We start from the raw sequence: 14,930 nt of genomic DNA, 5'->3' as shown, positions 1-14,930 counted from the left end.
AAAAATAATGATACTTAATATAATTAAGATCCTCAACGCCCGAAAACTTGGAAAAATGCGTTTTCCCAGAGATTAATCCTAGCATCTACATCGTGAAATACTTATATTTTAAATGTGAAGTTTGTTTGTTTAAATGAATGTTTGAATGTATATATCTGTCCTTTTCCTTTGATTTCCCGGGACATTTGCAACCAATTCTATAATTTGTTTCAGACCATGTACCACTAGTCTTAGTAGCATTAGTAACTATTATTGTAATTGGATGTTTTTCATTGATGAATTATGTATAATAAGTAGCCAATTGTTATATTATGTATAATTTAGAAAAAATGGAGTAATGAATTTATTATTACTAACTTAGGTCAATTAATGTTATAATACGTGCATTATTATTATAAAATATATGAATGTTTTAAATTAGTAATGCCTGTTACTTATTTAAGTAATATTATATGAATTGATTTTAAAAAAAGTATTTGAGCCGAATCAACTCATCGGCAATACTAACAGTGAGTTAATTAACCTTTATTTAAATTATAAGCTCTTTTCTCTAGATATTTGTTAAAACTTTTAAAATATTAAGGCGCAAAATTAAGAAATTTTAAACTTTTGTATAATTTTAGATGTTGTTTCAATAATATTAAGTGTATTACGCCAGAGTGAGAAAAAGTAATTGAAGGCCAAGAATGTGACAACTAAATAAATAAAATTGTCTGAAATACAAAAAGCAGAGCGAAGACATATAATTATTTATATAACCTCTTAAAATTCGTATTAAATTTCATCAACAAGTAAAAAATGTACTTGTGTCAGTAGAATATTTTTGTGAAAGGTTCACAAAGTTAAAGGGAATAAAGTTTCAACTGCTTCTAAAGTACACAATGTTATTGTTGTATTCTTACTCTGGTCTCTTGTGAGGGCGATAAGATGATTAAAACTTACTACATATGTAATCAAATTATTCAACAGTGCGGTAAAGTTTACCAAACTTGATTAACAAACTTCGATTAGTTAACCGGAAATAATCTGGACAGCTCTCAGCGACTGTCAATTTTTCTGTGGCAATTTTACTAAAACGGTGATTGGAGATCCTAAATTTTAAACCACGAACTTCATTGCATTTTCATTTAAACCATCTAGGTATCGGATGACTTAATGATATGTTAGCTAGATATACCAGTGGGAGGCTTCTTTGCACAGTAAGACGGCTAGATTATGGGTACCACAATGGCGCCTATTTCTGCCATGAGGCAGTAATGTGTAAACATCAAAGTGTTTCGTTGTGAAGGGCGCCGTAACTAGTGAAATTACTGGGCAAATGAGACTTTACATCTTATGTCTCAAGGTGACTAGCGCAATTATTGTAGTGCCACTCAGAATTTTTGGGTTTTTCAAGAATCCTGAGCCGCACTGTATTGTAATGGGTAGGGTGTATCAATAACCATGCTGAATTTCCTGCTCCCGTCCTTTATTTTCATTAAAAAAAGCCGTTTTTATAAAAAAAAACTCTCACACACTGTGTCACACTCTGGTGCTACAGATTCGAATCGTGCATTGCCCATAAATATTTTCATATATGAATAAAATTGTGTTACAATACCAAAAGCCAGAGAGTGTCACTTAAAAATAAGAATTGTTAATACTATACTGGTACAAACGTTTTCTCGTATCTTTTCCAGTGGTGATTTTTAAATCGAGGCATGGAAAAGATAACATACGAATTGGGAATGATATATTCTATCCGCGCTGTCATCAGTACAAGCGGGAAAAGCTGCGGTGGTCGTGCACGAAAAACAGGTACTGCAGAGCTTTCGTGCGTACAAACAACTTTAGAGTCACAGAAATACACAACATACATAATCACGATAGAAAACAGTGATGTAATTGTACTTATGAAAGACATACCGTAAATTAATAGAGTAAGGCGCTGTTTTGAGGAAATTCCTGATTAAACTGTTATATATTAGATGTTTCGTTGTAAGGAAATATTTGTAACTAATTAATACAAAAATTATCGTAGCTTCTTGATTTTATTGAAATAAATATGAACTATTTATAAACTTTTTAATAAACTCTCATGATATGGGTAAAATTAAAAGGGTTACTTAGAAGAATACAGAAATAAAATATTGTAAAAAAATTTACTTTATCAATATTATTTATTGTTACTATTATTTATTACAAATGAGAAATGTAAAATGAATAAATTTCCATTAAATAATAAATAAATAAATAGTTAAATAAAAATAGTAAAGTTTTTTTTGTGCCTTTCTACTTTATACTTAAAATAGTCCTAAATAATACGAGCTATAATATATTCACTTTTTTTGCAGCTGTAATATTTATTACGAGTAAAGGTATACCCACACTAAGCTGCGGTGGGTATCGGTTCACAAGAAGAAGTTACATATCGAAGAACACGAACAAATACCGATGGAGATGTTCACTGAACAGTAGAAGTCAGTATTGTAAAGCGAATATTCACACGATTGAAAATAAAATTGTTTTCTTTAGGAACGAACATAATCATGAGCCTACAATAACTACAAGTGTGAGAGGGCAATTGTTGGAGTTTGATAACTTTTGCGTATTCTAGACTATTCCTTGTATGAAATTGTATGAATACGTGGTCACTACATCAAGCGGAACTCCGTAGCGTCACCTGAACGATTCGCTTGTAGCTCCACGCACGGTCAGCGAGTGGAACATTCAGTAATCAATCCACTGTTGAATGAAATGAACGCGCGACCTTCACTAGTGACGACGCGGCAGCCACCCGTCGACTTGTACACTGAGTGGACGACGAACGTCGATGCGGTGCCAAACAACTGCCGGGTGGCTTGAGTGAGGTATGACCTTTATGGCCAAACGAAAAGACAATTTACATCATTTATCGGTATTCAACTTTCGTCAACGGGTATTTTTGTATATTCTATTTGTTTCAAAATATAATAATTGCTGCATGTAAGAAAGTAAGTCAGTAATGGCAAATTAACATCTGATTGACTTACATATGGAATACTCCGGAAAACTATAGGTTCTTATATATATATGTATAACGCTTGGGAATGAAAATATATAAACAAATAAATAAATAGGCTTATTTAAAATAGGTTTCCTAACATAACTGGTTCCAACTGATATTTATGTCATTATACCTGACTCATTGTTATTCACAATCGGACATTTTACTTAGATGTACCGATTTTATATGTTGAAGTGAAGTGAAAACACATTTCATCAGTTACAGACATTTTAATGTACCGTTATAATTTTTTTTATGTCATAAATAAATCATATATTTTGAATTTAATCTTAGTTTTCTCTGAAATGTATAACATTACAGTAATTTTTCCACAAGACAGAAGTAAAAACTACATCAAGGTGAGTTTTATAATGTCAAATATAAAAATATAGCTACGTTATTTGTTCTGCATTCATAAATTAGTCATATTTATTATAAATTTAATTATTTATTGCATATAGTGTCCGTGCGAGCCCTACATAGCTAAGCTTGACAGCTCGGTTCTATTCACTAGGCAAAAATTAAATTACTCGGCGCGTCTAACTTTTCACAAAAAAACATACGGTAGCTAAAGGCCCCAACTACACCTTATCATATACTAGAAAATTTATTGAAATAGGCGTTACTTTGCGGAAATCCAAAATTACACAAATGATTTAAGTTTTCTTTAGTGTTAATTCCGCCAATATTTGTTTTTAAAACAATTCGACACGAGTTTCGCCTCTACACTAGGCATCCTCAGGACGTGTTGTCTCGCCAAAATCTGGCACGAGACGTCTCGTGCCAGATATTGGTCGTCAGCGTCGCAAATATGTTGGTCTCAGTGAGTCATACATCTTTGTGCCGTTTGGTGTCGAGACACTTGGCCCGTGGGGCCCAGAGGCGCGGAGAATGTTCAAAATACTATCTTCGCGCCTGAATAAGGCTACTGGAAACCCAAGTGCTGGCAGCTATTTCGGTCAACGGATCAGCCTTGCTATCCAACGGGGTAATGCTGCTAGTATTCTTGGTACGCTTCCACGTAATGATAGTTTTAATTTTATGTAGTCGTAGTATTGTAAGTATAGTTATAAGATTTGTTTTGATTAAATAATATACAAATATGAAAAAAAAAGAATCAACGTACCAAAGAAAACTTAAATCATTTCTGTTGTCATATACTAAGCAAATACTGTGTGCTCTTCAAAAAATTGTATGAAGAACTAACGAGCGCCGTATACTTCCCCGTATATTTAATTCATATGGCAATTCTGTTTTTTTTTTTAAGAATTTCGTCATCGAAGATCCTCAGAATACGCTCGGAGAGGAGAATTCCTCCTCGACTCCGAACAGTGTTAGTAATGGGGTCGAGTTCTTATAATAGTACAATGTGTACTCAATGATTGCTATTTTATAAAAATGATAAATTAGTTCAATAGTTATATTTATCATATTTTCCATAATATCTTCGCAGGTTTGGAATATTGCAGGCCGTATTATGTAACAAGCAGACGGGGCGGGTATCTCGCTTATAAAGAGCATCAGTACCACAAATTGAAAACGTATAAGAACGGATGCGTCATCTGGCGATGTTGGTTGTACAGACGACAGAATTGCCGCGGGACGATAACGACCTGTGTAAGAATTACCCATTTTTTACACTCTTACCAGATGTACAGCTAGGATACTACACCTGTATTTTATGATATTGTGGTGAAAACTAGTTTTAGACCTGACTCTTGCAAATTCTAATATTTAAAAATGGTTTATCAGCTTGTGTGTTAAATACATAGTGAGGGCATTTAAATGAATAAGCAATATACATAAGGGCACTGTGTATCCTGATAAAAACTGGAAATGGTGGGTCAGAGTACAATCTGTATCAACCAATGTTAAAGTCAAATTCTGAGCCCGGATGACGAATAATCCGTACAAATGATAAGAAAAAGTTGCAAACATAACATATAATTTACTTATTCATTTACTGTGTTATAACCTATTTGGGAGAAGCACACACAAATAAATATACTGATAAGAGTCGGTAAGACAACAGCTTAATAACCAGCCAAGTACAAAGCGGACACGAAAGGATCCGAATAATAAATGAAATGAGAGAGGGCGCCGTAGCAATATGTTGACATTTTGAAAATAGGTGTCTTTGTTTCAGTAAAACACAAAATGTCGATATTTCAGTTTCCTAACTATTGCAGCATATAAGATAAACCGAGTTAGCAAATATGATTTCCGTTGGTTATCTTTCAGGTAACAAAACTCTCGAAACAAGAAAAGAAAATCTATTATAAGTTTTTTTTTTCAGAATTCTCAAGTGATAACTAGCATAAGTCATTCCTGCAAAATCTTCAGCGATTAGTTCAAGAATTTTATATTGTAAAGAGAAATAAAAATAAATAATAAAGGAATTAATTGTCTTATAAATTTCACCTCAAAAGTTGAAAAACATCGTTCTTCTTGAGAGAAAATTTTAAATCGCAAATCCTAATAACTGAAATTCCTTTTGAATGAAAGATGTTTCACCCTGCGTTATTATTTTTTAATAGACAGATAATTGTTGTAGATATTTATTACAATCCGATATAATCTCACATTTATTTAAAACAGGTTTTTATTCCAAAATAAATTTACAGCGTTAGTGCCCGGCAGACAAAAGGAGATACATTTTATCCACACTAAACGGGGTATAATTCTCCTTCTAATGGGGCAACTATATCATAGAGTAAAGAATTACAAAAACGGATCAGTTCTGTGGCGGTGCGCTTCGTATAAAAAGGAGACCTGTACTGGAAAAGTAACATTACATGTAAGTTTTTAGTTTATTATTTATAGTCTGGGGCAAAAGTCTCCTTGAAATAATTAATAATTTTCCTTATAGGCTTTATTTATTTTTAATATTCATAAATTGCGTTACATGCGACTAAACAGATCATGAAACTTAAAAGTACTAAATTATGACATGCATCTCGAAGGCTACATGTATGAACAACACAGGAGCAGATATTCAAGTTTTTCTCTCAGTTTTGATTATAAAAGTAACTTTTATCATAAGCAGCTTCTTTAAGAGCTAATGAATATATTAATATTTGTTTCGCGTATTAGTTATTCTGGTCAGTTATTATTTATTATAAATTCTCAGTTGACATTGAGTACGGACCTGAGCTGTTGAATATCACTATCTTTATTATCTAAATATCACTATCTTTCTCCTTTGTCTCCGTTATTGAGAGCGTCAGAGCGGTTTTTCATGATGCGTATTTAATACTTTATGACGTCACAGCGTCTAGTTCATTGCTAAAAGTATTATCTGTGCAATATTTGTACGTCATGTAGGTTACAACTTAAGTTAACAGAACTTAAAGCTTAAATATTGGTTGATTTTTGAAATGTATGTTTTCATTTCAGGAAAACTATTTAGCTTCACATTCAAAACATAGTTGTATGTATGACGTCAGCAAGAAAATTAGCAGGTTGATGGGGAATCCTGAATACTATTGGGAAACTAAGAGATATTGATATTGATGTCTTCCATTACTCGATATAGTTACCCCTTACTTAGTATTGATGTATCTTTTATTTATCTATTTCATATTTCTTGAATACGCTTAATTTTTAGAAAATGGATGAGTCAATTACTATAAATATTGATTTTGTAGTTGAGTAACATATAATAATAATGTTACCGTTATATAAGACATATTGTGTAATAGTTTAATAAAATTTAAAAAGATCTTCTAGTTTTCATTCCTAATGGAAGGCGTTACTCGTTAACAAATATATCATGTATGTAAATATCATTCGTGCCACAAACTATACATTTCCTCATGTGTAACTATATCTATCTAACTGAGAGCTGGAACGTGCATGTAACAGCAATAAGGTGCCTCTATCATATCCATTTTGTGGGAAGTGTTCACATAGTAGGACATTGGTAAAAGATATTCCTGGAAGGATGATAAAGTGTAATTTAGTAATGTAGACCGATGGTGAATTGGATCTTTGAAATTCGTACAGCAATTGGGAGATTACAATACACTTAATAACATGAGAATTATTTTGCAGGTCGATACATTAAGTCAAGGTTTGGCAATGCATTGATACAATACAACGGCTATACTTACAGCAAGAAGAAGTACAGTAGTCCAAATAAACAGAGATGGGTTTGCGCTTCGCATGCCTCAAGAAACTGTAGGGCTGTTCTGTATGTTATCGATAACATCTTCGTACCCAGATACGAGCATAAGCATCCCCCAAAGATTTACAAATCGTATGTAGATTAACTAAGGGCTCTGGGATAAACGCTATTTATTTTCAATTGAACACGTCATTGAACCACAATCTTGACTGTACAAATTTAAGAGCTGGTTTACATAATAGTGTTATATATAATAATAATAGCGCCTTTTTTTATTTCATATCCTTAATATAAGTACATTTCAGGTGTTGCTATTAAGTGTTAGTTTATATTTTTCTTAATATCTAGATGTTAGTACGTGTTACTTATTTGTATGGGTTATTTATTTATTTGGATATGAACCCCTCCTCGGGTGAAGGCCTCCTTTCCACGCGTCTCTGTCTTTACCCGTTATTTGCCTGTCTTTCCCGGCTATATATAATAGTTGTAGTAAATATTTTTAATTAATTGCGACACGGCATGTATTACTCAAATTAGGTAATTAAAAAGTCTACTAATAAAATAGTCTACAAATTAAAAAAGTGTAATAAAATACTTATATATACGTCAATATCGGAATTGAAGTAAAATAAATCCGGGAGATGCCCTGCGCTTCCCCTTTTGTTGCTTGAGGCGGCTAAGGGCTTTCGCTGTTGTCTAACAAAGCCATCACAAAAGGACTAGACTCGATAAGCTGCCCTAAAAAAATCGCAAAACACCCGCTCGTTATGTCTTTTTGTAAAATTTAAAGCAATAAGAAATAATAATCATCAAAAAAAAACAAAATTCAAGATATATTTATTAATATCACACAATATTGTTTATTTTTATCGACATTTAGACACGATTTGAATTGTAAGAGTAGAACTTATCAATTATTAGATAAGCACCGGTCTCTCATACGTATAATAACTTTAAATGCCATATGTTGATAATTTTAGCGTACTGCGTAACATAAATAAGCTAGATTTTTTTATCAATTTATACAGAATGAGAAATATATACAGAAAATGTAAAGTAAGGTAACCAATCCATTTTGAATGGCCTTTTTTACTTGGAGGGTCTTTTGGCTGTCTAATTTTGTTCTGATTCTGGTTGCGGTAAATGGCTAATAAGACCTTGACGACCTGTATAGCCAAGTGGTTAGCGATCCTACCTACTAAGCTAGAGGTCCCGGGTTCGAATCCCGGTAGGTGCAAGCATTTATATGATGAATATGGATGTTTGTTTGGATGTTTAAATGTATTTATGTATGTTTATGTGTATGTTTATATGAATTTATGTATGTTTAAGTAAGTATATTGTATTAAATATATCATTGTCTTGTATCTCATAATACAGGCTATATATGCTTAACTTGGGGCAAGAATATTTGCGTAAAAAGTGTGTCAATATTATTATTATAAGAGCAAGCCTCTTTCACAAAGCATCGACAATAGCGATCATCTTGAGTTCGCGTCTCTTGAGCAAGAGTATGAGATATTCTTATCTAATTGATGCGGTCTGGGTCAGCGAGGTTGAGAAAAGTTAAGGAGAGATAAATAGTTAGGAAATATGTATTCGGATAATAGAACACAGAGATACAATAAAATGTATGCTGAGAGAGTGTATTATCACACCGTATACCGTAAATATTGTGGGCACAGCTTTCGAATTTTAAATTTTTTATCAGAATTTAATTTACATGCATGTATAGCGATAGTAATTATATTTACATAGCTTTCTATTATCTATATATGTATACCACGTAGTCCATCTATTCCCTAGAAAAGAAAAATTTATTACGCAGTACTGGTTTGATTTTTAGCTTTAATCTATTTCAGGCTTAATTTCTCTATCTGTAATCAGTTTCACACGGTAATACTTAGTTTATTTTATATTTGCGAAATTATTTAATAACTCTTCTTACTTTATTTAAAGACTACCAAATAATTCTCTATCGAAACGTTTTTATATATATTATATAGAAAAAATAATGGCACTATGGTTTTTTTAATATTCTTAATCTAGAAATTGTCTTGTGTTTAAAAAGTTTTTCTTTTTCAGGTAATTCATTTCAGAAACAACCGTAAGTACATTATGTTAAAGCGTTTGCTAGTTATAATACGATAAATTAAAACATTAATTTTTCAAAAACATTTTACTTTTTTATGATGTGATGATTTGATGATTCTTCTGCGTTGTGGTGAATAACTTAGTGTTTATTTAATTATAGTCACCAATCTTACTTATATGTATATTTATACATATCATTTACCAAATGTTCAGGTTATATGTAATATCCAAGTTTTTATTTTACATTTTCCTTTGTTATCAGTAATTTTCAAGATTGGATTACATGTCATGTTTTAATTTAATTTAAGTACTTTTATTTTTTAACTAGCTTCGTTTTACAATTTAATTTTTGTTTTTAAGATGTTATTTATTATACAGTTTCTTTCTTTATTATACTTAAAATGTTAACTTGCGTAGCGTTCAACCTGTAGGTGTCTGCTGAATATCAGCGTTGTCGACTAGTTTCATAACATAAAGCTGACAGCGGAGAACAAAAAAGGGTTCAAATATTTGTGAAAGGATTAAATATATATTTGTTTGTACATAAAAAGTTGGATTTCAGGATAGCATGTTGTTTAGTAAATCAAAAAGCATTTATAAAAAACTAATATCTGTACTGTTGCAACAAAGACTTTTCCAGTTTCATACGACATTAAGAGAACAGGTTCTATAATAAAACGCGTACACCGTCAGCTGGCAATGTTTTTGTGATTCCTCTTCTACTGGAGCTGATCACCTGTATCATCAGGGGCATCGGTGATCGCTTAGAGTCAGGTGAACGGTATGATTGTTTGTACACCACTCCATAGAAATGGGCATAAAATATGCAATCACTGTAATTTGGTGTTTTAAATAAAGAAAAAAAATTCTCACTAGTGCTTGGTGACAATAAAAAGCGCCCCTGTGGTACTTACTTCCGCCTCAAAATGTATATATAAAATAAGGTTGAAGAGAAATGTGCGTTTATCGAAGACTACCGTTCCATAGGAGTGTGACTCTGATGATAATCCTATACCGATGATGACGGTATATATAGATAGATATAGGAGTAGACTGATTCAATTCGACTTAATAACATGAGAATTATTTTGCAGGTACATACATTAAGTCAAGATTCGGCAATACATTGATACGATACAACGGGTACACCTACAGAAAGAAGAAGTACAGTTGTCCAAATAAAGAGAGATGGGTTTGCGCTTCGCATGCCTCAAGAAACTGTAGGGCCGTCCTATTTGTTATAGGCGACATGCTTGTACCCAGATACGAACATAAACATCCCCCAAAGAACACACAGTTACACGTATACACGTAGTTATATATGGTTTAAGTAAAAATACTGGGATAAACGAAATTTATTCGCAATTGCAAAATTGCAACCAACAAAAAATTTACAGTTTACAAATTTAAGAAAAGTTTTAAATACATGGTTATATGTAACTTATATAATCGCATTAATTGTACAGTTTTGAATATATATTAAGTGTATGTAATAAGTTATTGAGTTACATTATTTACAGGCGCGTATTTTTCCAATAAATAGGAAGAGAAGTAACTATGCTAGCAGAAATTTTACATTTGAAAATTTTATGAGCAAATAATATGTAATTTACTTTCGAGCTAAGCAATAACCTTGTGCCTTATTGTAATAGTTTAAGCACTAAAAATATAAATTTAATCATATTATATGTATAAAACAAATTTTATATGTTAATTGATGTCTTGTACTAAAAGAAAATATATTTTAAGCATTAGTTTTTGTACTCTTAAAAGTCTATCTGGACGTTATTAATTGTTGTACATATTATTATATATAACTTGCTAAGTTTTCATTTGGTTACTAACTACATTAAGATTTATGATTAATATTATATTTCGTATCGAGATCATTGTGACTGAAGCAATATCTTTTATTAAAATGTAATAAAATCTTCTTTAAGAATTCTCCGAATTTTTGCTTATCGGAATTTTTTTGTCTTGAAATTAATGGCACTATGGTTTTTAATAATATTCTGTTAATAAAGCGTAGCCAAATTATTTTGTTTGTTTAAAAAGTTTTCTGTTTCAGGTAATTCATTCCGAAGTCATCGTGAGTACCTAATATAAGACGGTTGTTTGTAAATAATTCAAAAGATGTAAATTAAGTTCTTTCATAATTATTACGAAGTTTTTACTTTGGAGGGTAGTACTTTACTACTCTACACGGTAAAGGCTTTGCGACTTCTTGAGCAAACGATATCAACGTCATGGCAGTTGGAAAGTATACGAATATTGTAATTGTAAATAATTATTATGTGTATACAACTAAAACTAATTGGTAAACAGGTTATATTAAACTAATTTATTAAAAAAAATTGGTAAATAAACATCCGACAAAAAACCTGGCAAAATTTTCGACTCTAGTCTTATTTTATGTTTAAATCATACACAGTAAAAATGTTGTAATAATACACAATATGAATCTTTAACATTTTAAATGCAATGATAACGTAGCACATTTAAGAGGCACACTCATTAGTGCTACTAGATTTCTATATAAGTGACGTAATTCTACTATGGCTAGTAGTATTTATTGACTTTAAAGAATAGCAACTTAGACCTTTCAACGTAGTTGGTAATTTTAATAATATATAAAACGCTGATCCGCTTGGGTTTTGGCTAAAATGTCAGGTGCTAGAATAGTTATTGGAATTCACGAATTAATTTAGTAATGTCGAAATACGAAAATAAATTTTACACATTGATCATCATCGGACAAAAAATTTATACTTGGCCTCACCTGCCTACCTCAACCTGACATTGGCTACATATTTTATTGTGCTCCTTCCACAAAATCCCGAACAAAAATAATATAAATAATAATAGTCGAATAAAAGCGCCACGTTGATTGTACGATGAAACTTATTCGACATTATTTTGCAAATGGCCGCTGATTACGAATTGTTTTTATTATTATTAGTAGAATGTTCTATCATATAATCAAATAATATCACAAATGATTTACTTGTAGCAATAGCGGGTCCAGCACACGCTGGGTACTACTTATACTGAAATATTGCCTATCAACATATACATTTATCAATTCAAATTATTGGATAAATACGGATTGTGTTGGTTACAAATTCAATACCTAAAACAAAACAATATTTCTATCTATTTGATGACATTATTTTATTTTATATTTGTTTGTATATTTCTGTGCTTTTGTATCTTCTACTATTGTCAAAAAATGCAATATTTATGATTTGTTTCAGATGTAGTGACATTAACACGGTCGTCGAGAGGCAAACCTATGATGGTTCATTTGGGGTACACTTACTCTAAAGAGAAAAAGTTAAAGCGAGAACATGACGTCAGAGAGAGGTGGCACTGTTCCACTCACCATAGCAAGGGATGTCGAGCGGTTCTCATATCTGTCAACGGTGCTGTCTGTAACATAAACGGAACGCACAACCATATTGCCAGTAACAGATTTTTGAATTAACCTTCGTCTGAACAACATTTCGAGTTTAATTCTAAGGACTGAGGTTAAGAATTCAAAGAGTTGAGAAAAATGGACTTAGAATAAAAAGAATAAAAGAATCTTTACGAAACGTATTGTTAGAATGTCCATCATAAAATAGTGGCTCTGGAGGAAACTTGAAGTAGAATAATTAGATTTAAATGTAGACAAAAAAGTCTTTTTATAACCTGTACATAATCAATAATAGAACTTGAAATAGAGCCATGATACCTTTTTGTAGGACTACTCAGTACTGTTGAATTATAAATGTGGTGGTAGTACCACGATAGAGGAGGAATACGTATATACAGCAAGTTCTATTGCTTCATCTGAATATACATTGAAACTACCAAACCCCACCACTTATAATGTAAGTTAAACCTTAAAACGTAGAAAATTGTTTCACTATTGGAATATTTATTCTGCAGTGCAGAAAACTATTGATGAGAGCAATTCTACATGTCTTGGGGCCTGAACCCTCTAAGGTACAATGTATGTCTCAAACTCGAAAGTCAATATGTCAGAAGAGATCAATCTATGAATAATTAAAGCCCAAAACTTCAATGAAATATCTAAATTTAGACATAATATACAGAAACAAATGATTTAAGTTTTCTTTAGTGTTAATTCCGCCAATATTTGTTTTCTTTTCTCTCTCTCGCCAGATTTTGGCGAGACAACACGTCCTGAGGATGCCTCGTGTAGAGGCGAAGCGCGTGTCGAATCGTTTTTAAAAACAAATATTGGCGGAATTAACACTAAAGAAAACTTAAATCATTTGTATAATTATGGATTTCCGCAAACTAACGCCTAATTCAATAAATTTTGATAATATACAGATAAAAATTAAAGTGATCTAGAAATGTATATTATGCGTATTCTAATCTTAGATTGACGTCTTAATAACGACTGTTTGGATAATGCTTCTTGACAGTTTTTCTCGCTTATTTGCGTCTACGTAGCTAACGCAACGTTTTGTCGTAGCTGGCGTACTACGGTGCTACAGGTACTTCGTAGCCATACATTGCTAAGACTTGTTATGCGTATATGATACTGTACGTACTGAAGAATATACACTCTACCAAAGTGATTTACAACCCATTCGAAAAGCGAGCTTCTTATTTTTTTATAAAACCATCGTTATTGTAGCCACTGTTAGTATGTATCACTTAAATTAACACGCTAAATTTTTTACAAGGGCTGGCTTATCACAGTCAAACAATCGTGTAATACAACTACAGATTTTTTTCGTAATAAGGGACGAGAGGAGAAGGACGTTCAGCCGATGGTAATTGATACGCCCTGCCCATTACAATGCATTGCCGCTCAGGACTTTTGAAAATCCCAAAAATTCTGAGCGGTAGGTACTACATTTGCGCTCGTCACCTTGATACATAAGATGATGACGGGGAAGCACAGGGTGAATAGAAGAATATATAATGATCTTGGAATTTGTACCTTTCCCTGTGCTCTGTACCCTTATTAAGATGCTACAACTAACAAAAGAAATAAACTTTATCATTTCAGACGCCAAGTTTATAACATCCCAAAAAGGAAATACTTTAGTTTTATATCAGGGATATAAATACTCCATAAAAAGGATCTTTAACAATCGAGGTACCGTTATCAGAACGTGGCGTTGTTCAACACATCATTCCAAGTCCTGTCGCGCGCTCATGAACACCATTGATGATCACATTTACAGCATCCGAGGGGTTCACAGCCACTACCCTACACATGACGGGGAATAATTGAAACTTGATCGACGCGAGGAAAGACAGGGCATTTAATTAGTTTAGTTGTAGAAACGAAATAACAGTCAATTTGTTGATCCTTTTCAACTCAATGGAAAACGCGATTTCCAAATAACTAATATGATTGGTTTTGTTAAGTAATATATAATAAAGGTAAAAGGCGTGAAATAGTGAACAGGGAAAAGCAAATACCATCCAGTACTCCAGATAATAATCTTATGTAAAAAGGTGTCAACTATTGTTATATTGTAAAAAAGTAAGATTCTTGATCAACTTGTGTTTAATTCCAGTATTTAAGATCTATGATTCGATCTAAAAGTGCTAAATCTACTATACAGGTGTAGTAATAGGTATGTCTAGTTTAAATTGTGAAATTAATGCGTATTATTAATACGAAAAAATATTTATTGCTATAAATAATATATATTG

At 32.1% G+C, this 14,930-nt stretch overlaps 2 long non-coding RNA genes across 2 annotated transcripts; both read left to right on the top strand.

The window, feature by feature from the left end:
• Positions 1 to 718: 718 nt before the first annotated feature.
• On the top strand, positions 719 to 6,747 carry LOC126966773 (uncharacterized). The gene is made up of 5 exons (XR_007729794.1): positions 719 to 1,797; positions 2,334 to 2,849; positions 4,479 to 4,642; positions 5,650 to 5,822; positions 6,422 to 6,747. It is a non-coding gene; the product is annotated as an uncharacterized LOC126966773 (long non-coding RNA).
• A 4,565-nt stretch (positions 6,748 to 11,312) lies between these two features.
• On the top strand, positions 11,313 to 14,403 carry LOC126966784 (uncharacterized). Its single transcript, XR_007729805.1, has 3 exons — positions 11,313 to 11,334; positions 12,500 to 13,117; positions 14,275 to 14,403. It is a non-coding gene; the product is annotated as an uncharacterized LOC126966784 (long non-coding RNA).
• The last annotated feature ends 527 nt before the right edge of the window (positions 14,404 to 14,930 follow it).

The sequence above is a fragment of the Leptidea sinapis genome, chromosome 11 (assembly GCF_905404315.1).
Source record: "Leptidea sinapis chromosome 11, ilLepSina1.1, whole genome shotgun sequence".
Classification (NCBI taxonomy): domain Eukaryota; kingdom Metazoa; phylum Arthropoda; class Insecta; order Lepidoptera; family Pieridae; genus Leptidea; species Leptidea sinapis.
This window is presented reverse-complemented; position numbering and strand designations above follow the sequence as displayed.